The sequence below is a fragment of the Felis catus genome, chromosome D1, assembly GCF_018350175.1.
Source record: "Felis catus isolate Fca126 chromosome D1, F.catus_Fca126_mat1.0, whole genome shotgun sequence".
Classification (NCBI taxonomy): domain Eukaryota; kingdom Metazoa; phylum Chordata; class Mammalia; order Carnivora; family Felidae; genus Felis; species Felis catus.
The window spans coordinates 88803151-88822623 of NC_058377.1; the positions used below are offsets into that span (position 1 = coordinate 88803151).

The following is a 19473-nucleotide window of genomic DNA, read 5'->3' on the forward strand; positions in this document are numbered from 1 at the left end:
AAGATTTGAGATGGGGCACAGCATGGAACAGCCATGGCAGGAAGAGAAGAATTTAAAATCACCCTTAGAGTAAAAACAGTCCACAGATCCGAGCGGTAAGCAGAGCAAGCATTATGCCTTTTTTTTTCTTTTCTTTTTTTTAAGCAACTGTCAATTTTGCTGGCTGGGTGGTCTCTGAGAGCCAGGGACCCAGGGGCACCCTCAAAACAAGAGAAGAGGTCCTCTCCAAATCTGCAGAGCACATCACTCCTTTATTTTTATTTTTATTTTTTTTAATGTTTTAATTTATTTTTGAGACAGAGAGACAGAGCATGAGCGGGGGAGGGGCAGAGAGAGAGGGAGACACAGAATCGGAAGCAGGCTCCAGGCTCCGAGCTGTCAGCACAGAGCCCGACTCGGGGCTCGAACTCACGAACCGTGAGATCATGACCCGAGCCGAAGTCGGACGCTCAACCGACTGAGCCACCCAGGCGCCCCACTCCTTTATTTTTATGGATCAAGATAGTCTCTAAACGCTCGCGAAGGTTCAGGATCCCTTTTACGGTTTCTCTTTTAAGTTCTCAGGAACTGGCAATTACCAAATTTTATCAGTTAATTTACTTCATTTATTCTTTATGCCCCACTGAGCCCCAGCACGTTGGGAAGTAAATGGTATTTTCTTCTAGAATTGAGCCTGCAGACATGTTGCAATAGCCTAGGGTAGCCCTGGTGTTGACGACAGGGGGGCTCTCCCTCTGAGGTCAGGACAACCTCCGGTTGACCTGCGTCCCCCTTTCCTCCAAACTCCAGCTTCCTTGCAGCTGAAGATGAAGCGGGGTAAGAAAATGAATAGCCTGAGAAAGCCTAGCAGGATGTGAGTAAATTAAAGAATCGGGTTTTTTCCCTTGGGTTTTTAGGCAAAGGGGAACCTAGCTACTATAAAAACTTAAATAAAAAGTACCAACATGAATGAATGTAGGGGCAAGCCCAACGCTGAGATACCATTTTTGCTCTAAGGCAAAATATCCACTGAGGGAATTTCCTCCTGTAAAAAGAAGAAGAAAAGAAGGGTTAGAAACCACTGCTTTCACCATTCTATCTATGCCTAATTTTCCACTCTTCTAAGATAGAGCTGTGGAGGCTGATCAAGGAGAAAAATGATGGGGCACCTGGGTGGCTCAGCTGGTTAAGCATCTGACTTTGGCTCAGGTCATGATCTCGCGGTTCATGAATTTGAGCCCCACGTTGGGCTCTGTGCTGACAGCTCAGAGGCTGGAGCTTGCTTTGGATTCTGTGTCTCCCTCTCTCCCTGCCTCTCCCCCTCTTGCTCGCTCTCTCTCTCTTGCTCTCTCTCTCAAAAATGAACATTTTTGTCATTGTGTTGGGTGGTGAAGAAACTAATGATTTGATACTTGAAACTAATGATTTGAGCAGACTGACATGAACCAGGCACTTGAATGTGAGGCAGAGGTCACCCATAAGGATGGGGCGGGAGTATGACCCCTATGTTACTAACGAGTAACATAGTGATGACCTTGGTTGCTCCGAGGAAGAGGGATCTGGCTTTGGACTCGCCTGCCTCAAGCACTACACAAGCCAACTATCTCGGGTATTTTACCTGCTGACTTTATCTTAAGGGGTAGAGTTGGCTAAACATCTCAGTAGCCCCATTTCTAGGTCCCTGTGTTTTGAAAGAAGGCAGCCAACATCCTGACCCTACTCAGGTTCCTGATTACCTTGAATCAGGTGGCCAGGAAAGCCCCAGAGATTTCACTGTCTGGTTTCTGGGAGTCAATTGCAAGAGAAGGTTAACAGCAGAAAACCCAAAGAAAACACAAAAGCTAGTACCTTCCGGGAGAAGCTTCTTGGTCTCCGGAGTTAGTGTCTACATGTAGCCAGCACCATTTCAAATGATGTCCCTTGGTTTGGGGAAAGGTACGTAGGGCAGCGTAACTTTTACTTTCCCTCGGAGGTTTGCCTACTTGAGGGAGATGTTGCTTCTTTTCGTGTTGTTGCTTTGAAACACAATCGTCTTTTATTTTGCTCTTGCCACGGAAACTCATAAATAAAGGGAAGCGTGATTTCTTAACGGCCTCCACCTTCAGACATCCTTCTCTGCCCAATTAGCTGGGAGAGCACACTGCTATTTGGAATAAAGAAAAGGAGGAGGGAATGTGAATATTGGAAGTACTGGTCAGTAGACGTCTGGGCTTCATGTCTGGAAAATAATGTACCCTTGTGTCGCTTTCGGACATTTGGTGTCCTTTTATTTGCAAAAGATACAGTATATGCATTATGCTTTTAATTTTTTTTTTCAACGTTTATTTATTTTTTTGGGGACAGAGAGAGACAGAGCATGAACGGGAGAGGGGCAGAGAGAGAGGGAGACACAGAATCGGAAACAGGCTCCAGGCTCTGAGCCATCAGCCCAGAGCCCGACGCGGGGCTTGAACTCACCGACCGCGAGATCGTGACCTGGCTGAAGTCGGACACTTAACCGACTGCGCCACCCAGGCGCCCCATGCTTTTAATTTTTTTAGAAAATGGAGTTAAATCCATTTTTTGGTGTGTGTTTTGGCCATCCTTCATGTAGCTCTTTTGGGGGGGGAGGGGGTTGTGCACAATTACTTTGACGTGGTGTCACATAGGCTCATTCCAGTGGAATCCACTTAGACAGTCCTAATGCTTTTGGTCCAGCTGTGGACATGTGGTTTGATTTACACTGCGCTTGGATGGACCATGTGTATGCTTCATTCCTGTGGAAGACATAATTTGCAACAGAAGGCTTGGGATAGCATCCTGCTTTGCAAAATTATTTAAGAAAAAGAAAAAAAAAAGACTTGCTGGTTAATTCCAAAATCTTCAACTGCCCTTCAGATAGGTACCACTTCAAGAGGTTAACCCAGTGTGATTCTCAACCCTGGGTCTCTAAGAGCCTCCCCTGGCTGGAACATTGATCCCTTCCACGTCTTCCAGGAGATGAAGATTTCAGTCCCAGAGATTCCCAGCATGTCTTGGATGGGGGCCTTGGAATGGATGGATGGATGGATGGATGGACAGATGGATAGATTCTTTTTTTTTAAACACAGATGATTTTGGGGCCCAGCCATGGTTGAGAACCACTATGTTAAACCATGTGGTCTTTTGAAGGCAATTTGCTTTAATGATAAATAATACACACATCTAAGGACATGATGAGATGGAGATGCTCACCGAAATAACAATCAAATAATGCCCATGGTCACCAGGGGGCTTGCTTCATGTTTATAACCAACCGCGCCCTTATCTCATGGGCTAATTCAGCTTTACATAAAGGTAAGTGCTACAAAACTCTATTACATTTCATTGTGTTTTGGAGATCACACCCATGGGGCAAACTCACCTTCAGCTGCTAAAAAGTAAATAAAAAGACCACCATTTTCCTGGCTAAACCCGGCCTCATGTGCAAAGCTGACAAGGATTAGTCCATAATTAAGAGTTGTTAATTATCTGGAGAGTGGTTGGCTGGTTCCCGGTAAACACAGCATCGGTTAGAGATGGACCCAAGCTTTATGGGGTTGCTCGGCACATACAAAAGATATATAAGCTGATAACGGCCACTTACCCTGTGCTAGGTACCCTTCCAATGCTTTACTAACATCACCTCCCAACGTCTCTACGAGGTAGGTAGTATTGTTCCCATAATATAAATGGGAAACTAGGTACAGGCAATTGCCCACCACTGAGCTGGGATTTCTGGGATTGGAAAGCAGATCTGCATGGCCCCAAAGCCATGCTACAACCACTACACCGTCTGGTCTCATCCCTGCCCTGCGGAGTGGGCCATACTGGAACAACAAAGACCACGGGGCTGACAGCCAGGTAAGCACGTCAGAGAACTATGTCGAACTTACACACAAGGACGTGCTCATATCGCCCGTCATAGCAAAAGGAAAAACATTCTTGTAAATACAGCAGTGATGACTAAAGAGCAATATTACACTGGGCATATATGGTGGAGTACTGCTAAAGCCGGGTGATTTTATTTACCTAGTTCTCTGTATGTTTGAAATATTTCATTGCTAATCATTCTTGGGCAAAGAGAAATGGAAACAAGCCGATAAGCTCATCTGCATTATGAATTATTCAGATAGTTTTGCATAAGTTGGGGCAGATAGTTGCTGGTACAACCTCAAAGAAGAGAGAAGGTGGCGAAAGGAATGTTTGCGAATTAACTACCAAAGGAAAGAGACATGAGACAAATGTGAGAAATAATTAAATCACCTTGCTCTCTGTGCCGCTCCCAAGCCTTCTCCCCACGCAGCTCTTCGAGTTAACAGCTGAGAGCAGTTAGCCAACAATACATTCTAGTAGAAAAGGGATCTTGCTAAGTTTTGAGCTTGACCCCAGTTCTGGGTGTACTGCTTTCACAAATTACCTTAGTGCTTGTGGACTGGAATCGCAGTGCTTTAAATCCTCAAAATTATGAGGCCAGCTGTTCCCGGTGGCCGTTCAGCCTTTGGAGTGAACCTCAAAGTCAATCCTTCGCTCGGGGAGGAGTCTTCCGGATTCCAGCAGCTTTTGTTCCATGCAGAGCGCATCTTATTGACACTTCCCTCCAAGTTCACTGTGACCCTGGAGGTTGTGCTTTGATTTTTGACTCGGTCTGTGAAAATCATAAATGAAGGTTCACTGTCTCGCCTCGTACGCCAGAGCAGCTGGCACATCTCAGCAAATGTTGTTGCACGTGCGGTATATTAAGGAGTAGCCACTTGCTGTGGTCACATTCTTCTTTGAATTCCACCTGGGGTCACATAGATGCTGATGCTTCTTCAGCAACGGATTCGAATCCTCTGTTTTCCAACTGGTGGGCCATTTTGCCGTGACGCTCTTCACGGATAGCAAATGCCAAGCACGTTTCGTGTGCCATCATCAAGTGTCACAAGACACAGAAGTTTAGTATTTAATTTTCCACGAAGCATACCCTTTCAGTTGAGTTAAAAAGATATGGGTTTTTGTTGCCTAAAGGATTTATTGCAAAATTGTCAAACAAATAGTCGTAGAGTTAAACTGTATGATTAATGACGAAAGGCTATTCTGACTACTCCCTAGAAATTCGCTAGTAGGATGGGGCAGTCGCTATTTCTTGCACATAATTCATGAACACCTAACCTACGATTTCCATTCTCCTCTGACTCCCGTGAATGGTGGCCTGGCATTTTCATCCATCTCACAGACTGTGGCAAGTCCCGTTGCTACATCAAGTGGCTCACAGGGACGGCAGCCTCATCAAATGGGTGTTCCAACATCACTGGAAAGCAGAAGGAATCAAATTGTCCCTAAGCCCCTCTAGCCGAGCTCTTGAATAAGCCATGCTAATTATGTGGAGTGGAATCCTGATTCCACGTGCATGAAACTCTGCAACAGGTGAAACTAACCTATGGTGGAAACAAAATCCGTACGTGTGTTGCCTCTGGAGAGCGAGGGCAGAAGTGACTGGGAAAGGGCAGGAGGGAACTTTCTCAGGTGATGGTCATGTACTAGAGCTTGGGAGGGTTGGATTACACAGCTGCATGCATTTGTCAAACCTCAGTGGATGTGCAAGATTTGCACATTCCATCGTACACAAATGATGTCAAAACAGAAGTTAATGTGCACGATGAAGTATTGGGGGTGATATGTATTGACCCCTACAAGTTTACAAAAAAAGCAGATAGATGAATGGAAAGAAGAATAGATGCATATGTGATAAAGAAGCATAATGAAAATGTTAATGGTTGAATGTAGGTGGTGGATATAGACTGCTCACTATGAAATTATTTCAACTTCTTGTTTGTTTGAAAACGTTCATAATAAGGGGCACCTGGGTGGCTCAGTCGGTTAAGCATCTGACTCTTGATCTCATTCCAGGTCTTTATCTCAGGGTCATCAGTTCAAGCCCTGCGTTGGGCTCCGCACTGGGCACGAAGCCTACTTTAAAAAAGGAAAGACAAGAAAGTGTCCATGATAAAATGTTTGGGGGATTAAGCAGCTTTCGTGTATATAATGGTCCAGAGGGTAGAAAGGACCACCCTTGTCTGTTCAGCCCCATCTATACCCACAGATAACAATCCTCGTTGGTATATTTTACATACACACGCATATCTACAACATATTTAAAGGATATACACCAAAAAGTCTTTTATTGAAAAGACTGTCCTTTCCCCATTGAATAGTCTGAGCACTCTTGTCAAAAATCTTTTGACCTTATATGTGAGTGTTTCTGGACTCCCTGTTCTAGTCCACTATTGTCTGTCTTTATGCCCACCCTACACCGTTTTGTTTATTATAGCTTTGTAATCAGTTTTGAAATTAGAAAGTGTGAGACTTGTAGCATGGTCCTTTTTCTAGATGGTTTTGACTCTTTGGGGTTCCTTCGGATTTTATATGAATTTTATGGATTTTTCTATTTCTGGAAAACACATCGTTGGGATATCCAGAGGGATTCAATGGAACATTGAATCTATAGATCACCATGAATGGTATTAACAACAATCTGTCTTTCTTTTTTTTTTTTTTAATGTTCATTTATTTTTGAGAGAGACAGAGACAGAGACAGAATGCGAGTAGGTTAGGGGCAGAGAGAGTGGGAGACACAGAATCCGAAGCAGGCTCCAGGCTATGAGCTGTCAGTACAGAGCCCGACGTGGGGCTCAAACTCACAAGCTGTGAGATCACGACCTGATCCGAAGTTGGACGCTCAACTGACTGAGCCACTTAGGCACCCCAACAACATTCTGTCTTCTAATCCATAAACAATGGATGTCTTTCCACTTATTAGTGCCTTGTCTAACTTCTTTCAGCAACATTTTATCGTTTTTGGTGTAGAAGTCTTTTGCCTCCCAGGTTAAGTTTATTACTAAGTATTTTACTCTTTTTGATACTATTGTGAGTGGAATTACTTTCCTAATTTCCTTTGAAATTGTTCGTTGTCAGTGTATAGAAATGCAACTGATTTTTGTGTGTTGATTTGTATCCTGCAACTTTGCTGAATTTGTTTGTAGGTTCCAACAGTTGTGTGGGTATGCGGGTGTAATGTTTAGGGTTTCTACATGAAAGGTCATATCATCTGCAAATAAAGATGGTTTTACTTCTTCCTTTCCAATTTGGATGCCTTTTATTTCTTTTTCTTGTCTAATGGCTCTGGCTAGGCCTTCTCCTATTGTGTTGACTCGTAGTGGCAAAAGTGAGCATCCCTGTCTCATTGCTGACCTTGGAGAAGAACCTTTCAGTCTTTCGCCACGGCATATGATACTAGCTGTGGGATCTTCGTATATGCCCCTTATTATGTTGAGGTCATTCCCTTCTATTCCTACTTTGTTGGGAGCTTTTTCATTACCATGAAACGGTGTTAAATTTTGTCAGAGGCTTTTTCTGTATTATTTGTGAAGATCACGTGGGTTTTTCACCCTGCCTTCTGTTAACGTAGTGGAGTATGCTGATTGTTTTTCATATATCGAACCATCCTTGCACTTCAGAAATAAATCCTAATCGGCCATAGCGTAAAATACTATAATATGCCGTTAGATTCTGTTTCCTAGTAGTCTGCTGAAAATGTTCACACCGATATACGATACTGGTCTCTAGTTTTCTTGTGTTTTGTCTAGCTTTGGTATCAGAATAATGCTGGCCTCATAGAATTAATTGGGAAATGTTTCCTGCTTTTCCATTTTATTTGGAAGAGCTTGAAGAAGATTAGTGTTGACGCTTCTTCCGGCGTTCGGTAGAATCGAACAGTGAAGCCATCTGGCCCTGGGCTTTTCTTTGTTGAAAGGTTTCTTTGGTCACTACTTCATCCTGTTTTCTAGTTATGGTTCTGTTCGCGTTTTCTATTTCTTCATGACTCAGCCCGGGTAGATTTTGTGCTTCAGGAATTTGCCCATTAAATGCAAATTTTAAAGGGATAGTCAAGGATATAAGTGGCGAGAACTTCTGCTCTCGCATCCCCATCTATTCAGTTCCTCCCTTCCCCCACAGGTAGCCAAGTGTATCCATTTGGTGGGTAGTCTTCCACTGTTTTATATGCTGTTACTGTAACCTGAAGATATTTGCATGTTTGCCCTCCTTTTTAACACTAAGGGGTTTTTTTGTTTGCTTCGTTGTCTTGTTTTGTTTGTTTCACCTAAGAATGTATTAAAATGCTCTCTCCATCGTGTGCTTCCACTGTGTGAATGAGCCATACTTCATGGTGGGACGAAAATGTTCCCGGGTTTAGAATTTTTAAATGATGAGACTGCCACTTCGGCATTTTAAAGATTTGATTTCCTTTTTCCTGGCATGCCATGTCGCTGATAAAAAGCCAGGGATCCCAAGCCAGGTGCTTTGCATACGCTGTTGCTGTCTTCTCATCATCGTATAAACCACACTTTACACATAACGGAACTAAGGTTTAGAAAGTTTGACGGGTTTTCTCAGAGCCACACAGCCGTAATCCCAATTGCTCATTACTTTTCAGGTAATCTCTTTTATTTCTGGTTGTTTTTCATCGTCTTTGACAGTTTCCTCACAAATTGTTTAGGCGTGCATTTATTCTTACTGATCCTGACCAGGACTCTTGGGTACATTTTCTGAGATCTGAAAACGTGCGTCTTTCTGCCATTTTGGATGTTTCTAATCTATTATCTTTTTTTTTTTTTTAATGACCACTTTATCCTCATCTTCTCTATTCTCTCCTTTTGGAGTTCTTATCAAATAAAGGCTGATACATTGTAAAAATCCAAAACCCACCATTTATATTGGGTTCCCAATGAATGGGATAGACTTTAGAATTGTGCGTCATGGCAGCCTGATTTTATATCTGCTGGATTTTCTCAGTCTAGCTTTCATATTTTCTATCCGGCCATTTGTATTTGCCATCTGCTTTCTGTGATACAGTCTAGAGAGTTTCCTCAGTTCTGTCTTCCAGTTCACCAATTTTCTCAGCAGCTCTACTATCCTGTCAATTCTTTATTTTATTGACTGCATTTTCTTCCGATTCTTTTGCAAATCTGTCTTTTCTTTTGCTGTACTTTCCTCTGCTCTCACTATAGATCTTATTTCCTCCTTTTTAAAAAATTTATTTATTTTGGAGAGGGAGAGAGAGAGAAAAGAGAGGGAGAAAGAGTAAGCAGGGGAGGGGCACAAAGAGAGGGAGAGGGAGAATGTTAAACAGGCTCCACGCTCAGCATCGAGTGTGGTCCCATGACTGCACGATCCTGACCTGAGCGGATATCAAGAGTCAGACATTTAACCAACTGAGCCATCTAGGCGCCCCTCCTTCCTCCATTCTTAAAACTCCTTAGTTACTTGAAACATGATGATTTTGTTGTCTCTTCTAGATGGTTCTATCAAGTTTAGCACCTCGGGTGCTAACCCTTTTGTTTATGGTACCTGATGATTCTCTCTAATGGCATTTACTTACTCACATAGTTTATCATTTTTCCTCCTTTGATGTTGTGAGCTTATCTTCAGCAGAAGGCCCATGTCCTCTGGATTGGGGAAGAGCCTGTAAAGAAATGTTTTGTTTTAGTTTCTGCTTCCAGGGCTTTCAATGGTTCTACAGCAGTTTTATGTTAATTCCTCAGATAAGACTTTCAGACAACACAAGTGGTAAAAATTCAAATACCCCACCTGTGTTTGCTGCGGACTTGGAGTGTTTATATCTTAAGTGCAACTTTTTTCTTCACCTATGACCTTGGCACATGGCAGGCTTCCTTGGTCCGTTTTTGCATTTTTATATAAATAATTGTATTTTTATATAATGGATCAACTCTTGAAAATTTTTATGAAAATCAGTCATCCTTTAAGTGCTATGGTAGATGTTTTTGAAAAGTAAATAATCACCTTCTAAATGATACAACAAGTAAGGCGTTATTTTATTTTAATGTTTATTTGTTGATTTTTGAGAGATAGAGAGAGAGAGGAAAAAAACGTGCGTGGGGGAGGGGCAGAGAGAGGGGAAGAGAGAGAGTCCCGAGCAGGCTCCACACTGTCAGCACAGAGCCTGATGTGGGGCTCAAACTCATGAACCGTCAGATCAGGACCTGAGCTGCAATCAAGAGTCAGATGCTTCACCAACTGAGCCACCCAAGCCCTCCTAGGATGTTATTTTCAATTTAATTTAGTGTTGCCTATTTACCTAGGAAAGAAAATGATTGGCCCGTCTTCCTGGACCCCTCTGTATCCAATGCCACCCGGCCTCAAACAGCGGATTCAGCAAGAGCTTAAACGTTGTTCAGTGACTCTCAGCTGTCACCAAAATTCGCTTAAGAAACAAACAAACAAAAAAAACCCCAAAACAAAACTAAGGTGTTGGATTTGCCTATGACTTCGGAGGTAGCTTGGGGGTTTGGGGTTTTCTGACCGTGGGTCCCCGAGGCCCTCTTTCTGGTGGTCCTGCCGGCTTCTTGGGAAAAGTCAAGCTGCCTCTGTTTGGGGTGTGGCTCCCAAATTTTCATCTGTAAGCAGAGTGACTCATTTGTTGGGCTCACTTAATAGAAACTGGTGGGAAGTTGTGGGAAGTGAGCTACTTGCGAGGAGAAAAATATAGTACTTTGGGGGTTTCTAATGGCTTTCCTGAGACAAGGTGTCTGCTGAGCTGAACCGGCATTAGCACTTTGCATGGGCGTGTTCTGTGTCTGACGGAAGGCCCGGGGCTGGCAGCCTCGGATGGTTTCCACGAGGAAGGAAGCTCACGCTGACTGCAACCCCCATGGGTGGGATCCTGAGCCAGGTGCTTTGCAGCCATTATCGTCTTTTCAATCGCCCTACAACCCCCATGTTGTAAATTAGGGGACCGAGGTTTAGAAGGTTTGACGAGCTTGTTCACAGTCACACGGTCAGTAAGCCGGTCCTGGGACTGGGAGTTTAAAACCCGTTCTCTTTCTGAATCCGCTGGGCCTGGAAGGATGTACAGGAAACTCATAAATTCAATTCACTGCTGGGAAAGTATGTGACGGGCTTAAATTAGCAACTGGACGTCCTTAAGAAAAATTAAAGAGAAAACGTATGCGGTTGAAGGGAATTTTTTGCTAGCAAAAAAAAAAAAAAATTGTTATCGCTTTTTCTGTATTTCCTGTATCTGATGCTCCTTCTTCCTGGGGAGACCGGGCCCAGCGTGAACATTCTTGCGCTCCATGAATCTTGCTTTAATAAATCCTCTCAGTCCCTGGACGAGGCTAAATTCTGATGCCCAGGATGAGCCCAAGCAGACGTCAAACTAGTGTGTCATTTATGAGCCTCCGAGCTAACTCCTAAGAGCTGTGACTCACTGGGCTTCTAATTATACCTTGTCCTGGCTCCTCAGATAATGGGTTTGTCTCAATGGTTTCCAGGGACAGATTAGGTCAATCCTGTATTTTGCGAGTCTTGGGTGTTCTGCCAATTCGTGTTGTTCTAAATAGAGGAGAGATTGACATGCAGTCAAGAATTTGAGTGGGGCCCCTAAAGTTTTCACCGTCACGACAATACCTCTTAGCAAGTGCACCCACAGTTCAGGGGTCCGCCATGGAGTTTAGCAGTCCTGCTTCAGGTTTCGACACTAGAGTGTACAAGTCCTCAAAGGGCTTTGGCACCAAGAGGACATGAATACCCCGGGGCCATGATGGTGGTGATAGGTAGATATACTTTAAACCCCACAGAGGCGGCAACTCGGGGGACGGCATAGGTGATATCCGTGGACACAATAATGGGCAGAGCCACAGCAGGAGACATCAGATGTCATCTGACCTGTGGAAACTGACAGAAGTCCCGTCAGTATATGAGAAGCACCTCCTGGTGACTGTTGGGAGCAACGGGGGAGATGACAAGAAGCCTCTGAAACTCAGGCTGCGTTGACACAAAGTGCTGAGACTGGAAGGGACCCGAGAGGCCCTCCGCTCGATCGGCCAGCTTTACGGACCGGCCACAGCTCGGAGAGGCGAAACGGCTTTCCAACATTGCACCACTGGTTAGAACTCACTACTTTTCAGCCCCCCAGTTGGTACCTTTGGTGCCCAACAAATATCCAAGCTTTTCCTCCAAAATGAAAAGATTTTCTTGGGTTTACCAATCAGTTGACTAAACTTGAGGGAGTGTTTGGGGGTCGTGTAAAAAGATATGGGCAGGATAACTCGGTGGTATGTTTCCAACTGCAGGAGCTCCAGAACATGACTGACGTTCTAAATCTTTGTGTCTATACCGTTCTTACAGAAATGTGCACAGAGGGCTTGAAGCTCAGGGCTCCGAGAATGGGTCTTCACTAAGACCTTTCCCGTTCCGTCCTGCCTATTGCCCCTCTCCACAGATGCCTTGTCGACACCGACCAAATCACTCCTGGAGACAGCTCCGGATGGGGTGAGGGTGAGGAAGAACTGAAAGAAGGCCAGAGAGGGGCCTGGGGACAAGTCGCAGCCTGAGCTGGAGTCAGACTTGTGAGAGACCAAGACCATAGGCTGAGTATGGAAGGTCAGAGTCGAAGTAGAACCCACGTCGAGAGCAGGGAAGAGACAGGGGTTGAGGGAGAATGGGAATGACCAAGGGAGGAGGGTCTAGGCCTGGAAGGGCAGAGAGATTTCCTCTAGCGTCAACACTCGTCAGCTAGTCAGAGCTCCCAGAGCAGCAGATTAGGGGCCACGTGTGGGGGGATAGTTCTGTGACAGGCCAGTGGTGTCCACTCTGGACAACAAAGGAAGGGTACATGCTATGTATTTGCAGAGTATGATGGCAGTGACGAATGGTCAAGAGCGCAAGCTCTGCAGACCTTCTCAACTCTACCCCTCTTGACTGATGACCTTGGACAAGTCGCTTGCCCCTTCAATGTGTCTCTTTCCTAATTCGTAACAAGGATGAAAACCCATAAATGTGTTGTGAACATCAAACACAGTAACAAAGGAACCGAATCTAGACCAATGCCTGGGACACGGTCAGCACTAAATAAATGTTAATTATAATTGCATTGCTATCCCTGATCTTGGATGAGTACCATGAATAGCTCTGGGGTATCTGCCATATGTAAGGGTGAGGATCAAATTAAAAGGCCATAGCAAGCACGGAGTTCATTAGACTTTCTCTCTCTCTCGCTCTCTCTCTCTCTCTGACAATATCTATAAGGTATTTTGAATCTAGACTATTTAAAACAAAGCTTAAAAGTTCATTTGGAACTGAATGCTGGGTGTGGGGAGCGGGGGGACGGCTCTCAAAACAATGTAGAGTTCATAAAAACAGCCTCTCCCTACTCCACATTGGTGCTAAGTGTGGGCCTTTGTTTGAACCACTCATGCTGCTTAATGAGCTTACTCTGGTTATTTTTCATCTGCAAACTTTTGAAAATCTTCTCCCTGAACCGGAAGTGGGGAAAGGGGGGATGGGAGTGAACAGGCTTTAAGCAGGCAGGCCCGGACTTTGTATTGTGTAATAGACTTTGCTGTGTACAAAGCAAATAGGGGTTGGAGCTGGTTGGGCCTCTTCTCTGAACTCCACGTCGTTGCCCTACTAAGAGCTGCCAGCCCACAAGTCTACCGCTTGCTTCTAGGTCTGTCAACCAGAGACAGTTTGTTCGCTCACACCCCGTGTACCTCACTCCCGGTGGGGAAGAGGTGTCCTCCCCATTCTCTCCTGCCCCTTTGCTAAGTACGCTTTCTTGCTAAGCAACTGTCTCTCTCTCTCCCTCTCCCTCTCTCTCTCATCCCCTCTCATCTCAGCTTAGATTCCAGGGACCACCATTATAATCACTCTCTTGCAAATGCCCCCAACTCCCTTGCCTCACCCTGTGTCCCATGCATCTGGCAAGACTCCAACTCCTCAACGAATGCAATGTTCTACCTCCTCCTTTCCCTGTGCTTCTATCTGAACAACTGGACATTGCAGAAGAAAATCAAGGAATGAAGTTCACTGGTGTCACTAAAAATTCATGATCCTAAATCTCAAAACATGTCTAACAATTCTACCACTCTTCTCTAGATGAGTAGCCTTCGTGGTTTCCGAGGTGACTCTTTTGTACTCAAAATACGCTCTCTTCCTCTACTTTCCTCTGGGGCCCTGCCTGCCCCCCATACTTCACTAAGAAAGTAAAAGTGACCGGGCAGGCACTACCTTCATTTCCCTAAGCAAGAAACTACAAACCTGTCTTCACGGTGCCCGTCTCCTGCCGACCTCCTGTTTCCAAACACAAAGTGTCTCCCATCTAACCAAAGACCTGCCTTCTCTCATCCTTGCAAGGACTTTGATACTTGACCTGTCACCTTCCCTCCTCTCTCCCCAATGTGTCCCCTTCTACCATGTTATTCCCATCGATACATAACTATAACGTAATAGTATTTATCTTAAAAAAAACAGCTTGAGAGTCCTTCATTAACTTAACGCCCCCCCCCACCAATTCTGCTCTTCTTAGCCAAAATTCCCCTAAATTTCCCACATACCCCACGTACTCTATTGCATATCTTCTCCCACTTAAGCTTCGGCTCAGTCCAGACTGGCTTCCGTTCCCACTTCTTAAGTGAAGAAGTCATTTCTGTCAAAGTTACTGCCAGTTAGTAACCCTCCTGGGAGCTTCCCAGGCGTCATCTGAAGCACGCCCCCTTATGCAGAGGGCAGGGAGAGACCAAAGAAAGAGGCCGCCACTCCAGGCTAGGAAGTGGCAATTTAATAAGCGAAGGGGACTTACTTGGGCAGAAGCAAGATGAATGGATCCCCGCTGCCAAATCTGAAAAGTTTATAAAGAGGCCTCAGTTGGGTTTCAATCATGAATACTGCACACACGCGTCATTCTTAACACCACATCACTCTCTTACGGCCATGTCCCTGGAGCAGCTCTGGGAGCGGGAGAGGTAAGCAGAACCCACGTTCCGAAGACAGGGTAGGGGGCGAGGATGGCTCGGGTCCAGCTCATGGGGCAATCGTGGTCATGTCTTCTCGCTCACCTTCCCCCATAGTTACCTATGACCTTGAAATTCAAGAGATGTTTTTTCTATCCTCTTCCTAACCCAGTTGAACCTCCACTCCTTGAAATGCTTTCTTCTGTTGGCTTTCCTCTTACCTCACCATCTGACCCTGCTTAGTCTCCTCACTGGTTTCGTCTCATCTCCCCAGTGTCCCGACAATAGAGTATCCAAGATCAGTCCTGGACCCTTCCTATGTATATGCTCATCTCAAGTCTTTACATACTGTCTATGTTGGTGTAGCCATCTCTATGTTGATGGCTCACGAATTCCTATGTCCCATCTGAATAGCTCTCATGAGACCCAGACCGTGATAATAATATTATTAACAATAGGAACAACAACAAAAGTAAATAAAACTCAACTGTTGACCGCATGCCAGGCCTGTTTGAAACCCTTCACATGATGGAATCATGGATCTTCATCCCATACCTTTGAAGAAGGTACAGTGTAATCCTCACTTTATAGATAGGGGGACGGAGGCAGAATGCTTGTGCGTTTTGCACCCCACAATTGGTAAATAGTATTTCTGGAATTTTAAACCATGCAATTGATTTTATCCCCTGGGCATAAATTTTAATACCTATTCATCCAGCATGTTTTCCTGATATGTTGCTCAGGACAGAAGTCTGAAAGCCATCTTTGGATTATTTCTTTTTCCCATACTCCACTTTTATTATTTTATTATTATTTTTTAAATGTTTATTTATTTCTGAGACAGAGACAGAGCATGAGCGGGGGAGGGGCAGAGAGAGGGAGACAGAATCTGAAGCAGGCTCCAGGCTCTGAGCTGTCAGCATAAAGCCCAACACGGTGCTAGAACTCACAAACCGTGAGATCGTGACCTGAGCCGGAGTCGGTCGCTCAACCGACTGAGCCACCCAGGCGCCCCCTCCCACACTCCACTTTTAATCTCTAGAATTCTTTGTCATTTCGACTTAAAAAATGCATCTTGAATCCAATTCCTTCTTTTCACTTCTCCGGCCATCACCTGATCCAAGGTTTGTCTATGTTGGTATTTTTGACATTTGGGCCTGGATCATTCTTCATTTGGGGGGCTATCATGGGCATTTTTAGGATGTTTAGCAGCATCCCTGGCCCTCTACCCACCAGATGCCAGAAGCAGGCCCCAGTTGTGACCCTCAAAAAATGTCTCCAGACATGACTGCCCAGTGTCCCCTGGAGGACCGAGGTCAACTTGGTCCGAGTCCTCACCATCTCCTCACTGAACGACAGTGATCTCCTACCTGGACTTCTTGCTTCAAATTTTATCTGTATTCTTGTTTTGTTGGTCCGCAAAGCAAACAGAAAATGGAAACAAGATCATCATTATTCCTGTCTAACATGCCTTAGTCCTTGCCTATTGAATTTGCAAAAAGTTGAAGAAAAAAATATCAGATTTTTGAAAAGGCTTTGTGCGATCTAGCCTCTGCCCAGCTCACCGGTCTCATCTCCTATCACCTCCCCTGTGCCGCACCCGCACGGACCTCTCGTCGCTCCTTCCACCGGTGGGAGCTTTCTACCAACGCGCTCTTCCCCCCTCTGCCAGTTTGGCTACTGTTTTCTCCACTTCTCGATGCGTCTCATACACATACACACACACACACACACACACACACACACACACACACACACACCCTCTGCATGCTGCTCCTACTCTATCCTGTGTTATATGAAACTGGCGCCTTGTCGTCCTTCGGGTCTCTGCTCTAACGCTACCTTCACGGAGAGATGTCTAGTTGCTCTAGGCAAACATCTTCCTGGTGGCCCCCTGCCATTACTGTCCACTGCTGCACCGCCCTCCACTTCTCGTTTTATGTCCCTCGTTATTTGTTTGCTTTCAATCTCCCCTGGACTACAAGTCCCATAAAGGCCCAGGCCATGTCGGTCCCGTTTACTGCGGTGATCCTGATGCCTGGCAAGGGGACTGGCACATAAAGGCACAGCCGGTCGCTCAGTGGAGAGGCGGGTAAGTGCACGCCACTTAGAATAATTTCCAAGACTTCCCCCAGAACCCCGATGATGGGGCACAGTGCCCTCTTGGGAATAAGGATGTGAGTAAAGGAGGGGGATTTAGCCGCCACCAGGAGATTAATCAAAGCCGACATGGTTTGTCTTGGAAAAAAGGAAATCCTAGCTGGGCTACCACTGTGCATTCCCGAGCTACGAACTGGTGCGTCCCAGGTCAGGCTTATTATTTCTGGCCCCAGTTACCCACTACTGGCTAGGTCCTTGGGTAGCATGGTTTTCCCCCTTTCAGTGTGTGGTTAGTCACTGGGGGGAAGTACCCCATTATCAGTTCTGCTGGACCTCACATCCAGGATGTGAGGAAACAGGAATTAAGTACAACTCCCTGGGAGCTATTTCAACAGCTGTGGTTGGTGAGGAAGTTCGCCTCTTCCAGAGCCAGCTTCAGGGTAGAGGAGCTGCGCAGCAGGGACGGTATTTTGAGACTTCCTTCTTGGAACACACTTGCAGAATCCTCCCTGGTGCGTGCGTGCTTGGGTGTGTGTGTGTGCATGCGCGTGTGTGTGTGCATGCGCGTGTGTGTGCACGTGTGTGTGTGTGTGTGTGTGTGTGTGTGTGTGTGTGTGTAACGCAGGCACCTGAAGTGGACTAGACAGACATATCCAGACTGAGAAGACTCTTCAGGCAATACTTAGCCCAATCTTCTCATTTAATAGAGGGGCTTTGAGACCCTGAGAAACTTGACTTACCTAACGTCACACATCTGGTTAATGGAAAAGCTGGATTCAAGTAAAAGTCAGGCCTCCTTCTACCACATCCTGCTGTCTGAAAGGTTCATTTCAAAGCATAACATTTGAATTTTTTTTTTTCTGATTAAAGAGTCATAAGTAGATGAAGAATTCGGAACTGCCACTCAGAATGCTCTGGGTTTGGCTACCTCTTGGAAAAACCACTTCCGGCTTCCCTTCTAAGAGGCAGCACTTGGCGAGCCCCTGGCCAGAAGAGGCCCGTCTCTGGGTGAAACCCCAGTCTTATCCTCTGACCTCACCTTAGCCCTTGCATCCCTACCCTGTTGGTTTTGGCCATGACTTACTAACCACCGGGAGGCCCGCTGTGGTTCCTCTTGCCGCCCAGTGTCCATGGTCCTGCTTTAGCCGCTGGCCAGTCCCTGCCATGGCTCTAGCCCCCTTCACTAGCCTAGTTCTCGCTTGTCATGAACACATCTGAGCCACGCTCCATACCTCTGGACCCAACCAACCCATCAGGCCTTAAGAGAATGCGAGAGTCCAGAATGACCCCATCTTCCTTGGTTAGCCTCCCACTTCCCTGGAAACATTGAGAGCGGTGGCCACCACACAGGGTCCCAACTGGGTCATTTTCATCTTTCATCGACCTGTTTTATAACTTATTAAATTTTGTGAGCCACACCAAATTTGTATTGGAAGTGTCCAAAGGAATAATCGATACGTACATAAACAATGTGTTTACTGTGCCAGAATTTGGCAGAAGAGGCCAGATTATGTGGAAAATAAGGGCTATGCTCTACAGCCCAAAGTGGGTCCTTTCAGCTAAGAGTTTTTCTTTTTTTCTTTTTTTAGTGTTTATTTTTGAGAGCGTGTGGGGCAGGGGCAGAGAGAGAGAGGGAGACACAGAATCTCAAGCACGCTCCAGGCTCTGAGCTGTCAGCATGGGACCCATTGAAGGGCTTGAACTCAGAATCACGAAATCACCACCTGAGCCAGAGTCAGACGCTTAACCGACTGAACCATGCAGGCGTCTCAAAGAGTTTTTCTTATGTGTAAGATGAGACCCTTAAAAGATCTGACCGGAGAGATAGCTCTGCAAGGAATAACTATAGATTTGGCTTTTTTGGAGGAGATTGAAATACGTGGTGGATGCTTGTTATTTTTGTTGGCTCTCCACCTTCCTGCTCCCCTTTGGGGGAACTTCCCCACCCCGACGGGTTTTGCGTTGGTAGAACCCGGTGCCCTACCTCCTCCTATAGAAGCCTGAAGAGGGAACTTCTGAGTTCTGGCAGCGTGGGCTGTAACCTCCGCTTATCCAATCAGATGCTCCTTTGCAGGACACGGAGTCTCTTGATCATGCCGTAGGATGGAGGGACACAAAGAAAGACTTTAATCAGCAGAAATGGTGGTAACAGCAGAAGGAGGTCAGCTAGACCACCGGCAGTAGCCACAACATGTCTTGCACGAGTTCTTCCTAAGACATGATCTCGATGGTGCTTACTGTTCCCTGGATCCTCAGACCTGCTCTAGTTTCTGCTTTTTCCCAAGCCTCCCTCTCCCGCCTTCCTGTCTGTTCTGTGAACGTCGCTAAACCCTGCCAACAAATACCGTTTCTGTTTCAGTTAATCCAGACTTGATTTCTGTTTCTTATGCTCGAGGACTCAGGATCACACAACACAGAAGAGGTGACTTAACCCGCAATTCTCCATGGCACAGTTAAGTCGTGGCCTTTAGAAAACAAAACAGAGAGGTACCTGTATGGCCTGTGGTCTCCAAGGAGATGAGAGGAGTTGTGGTTATTGATGGCTGTTGATCCTCAGATCTGATGACCACAAAGATAAGATTAATTGAATGCATGCATGCATGAA

At 45.6% G+C, this 19473-nt stretch overlaps 1 long non-coding RNA gene across 7 annotated transcripts in view; it reads right to left on the reverse strand.

The window, feature by feature from the left end:
• Nucleotides 1–463: 463 nt before the first annotated feature.
• Nucleotides 464–19473, reverse strand: part of LOC109492091 — a 51628-nt gene continuing 32618 nt past the window's right edge. For 5 of the 7 annotated variants that reach the window (XR_006586519.1, XR_006586521.1, XR_006586516.1 and 2 more), the window contains 4 exons: nucleotides 18853–19427; nucleotides 9402–9481; nucleotides 1828–2122; nucleotides 464–1024 (listed from right to left, as the gene is read on the reverse strand). This is a non-coding gene — a long non-coding RNA (uncharacterized LOC109492091). The remainder of the gene's footprint in view (nucleotides 1025–1827; nucleotides 2123–9401; nucleotides 9482–18852; nucleotides 19428–19473) is intronic. The other 2 variants (XR_006586517.1, XR_006586522.1) reach the window with 2 other exon arrangements.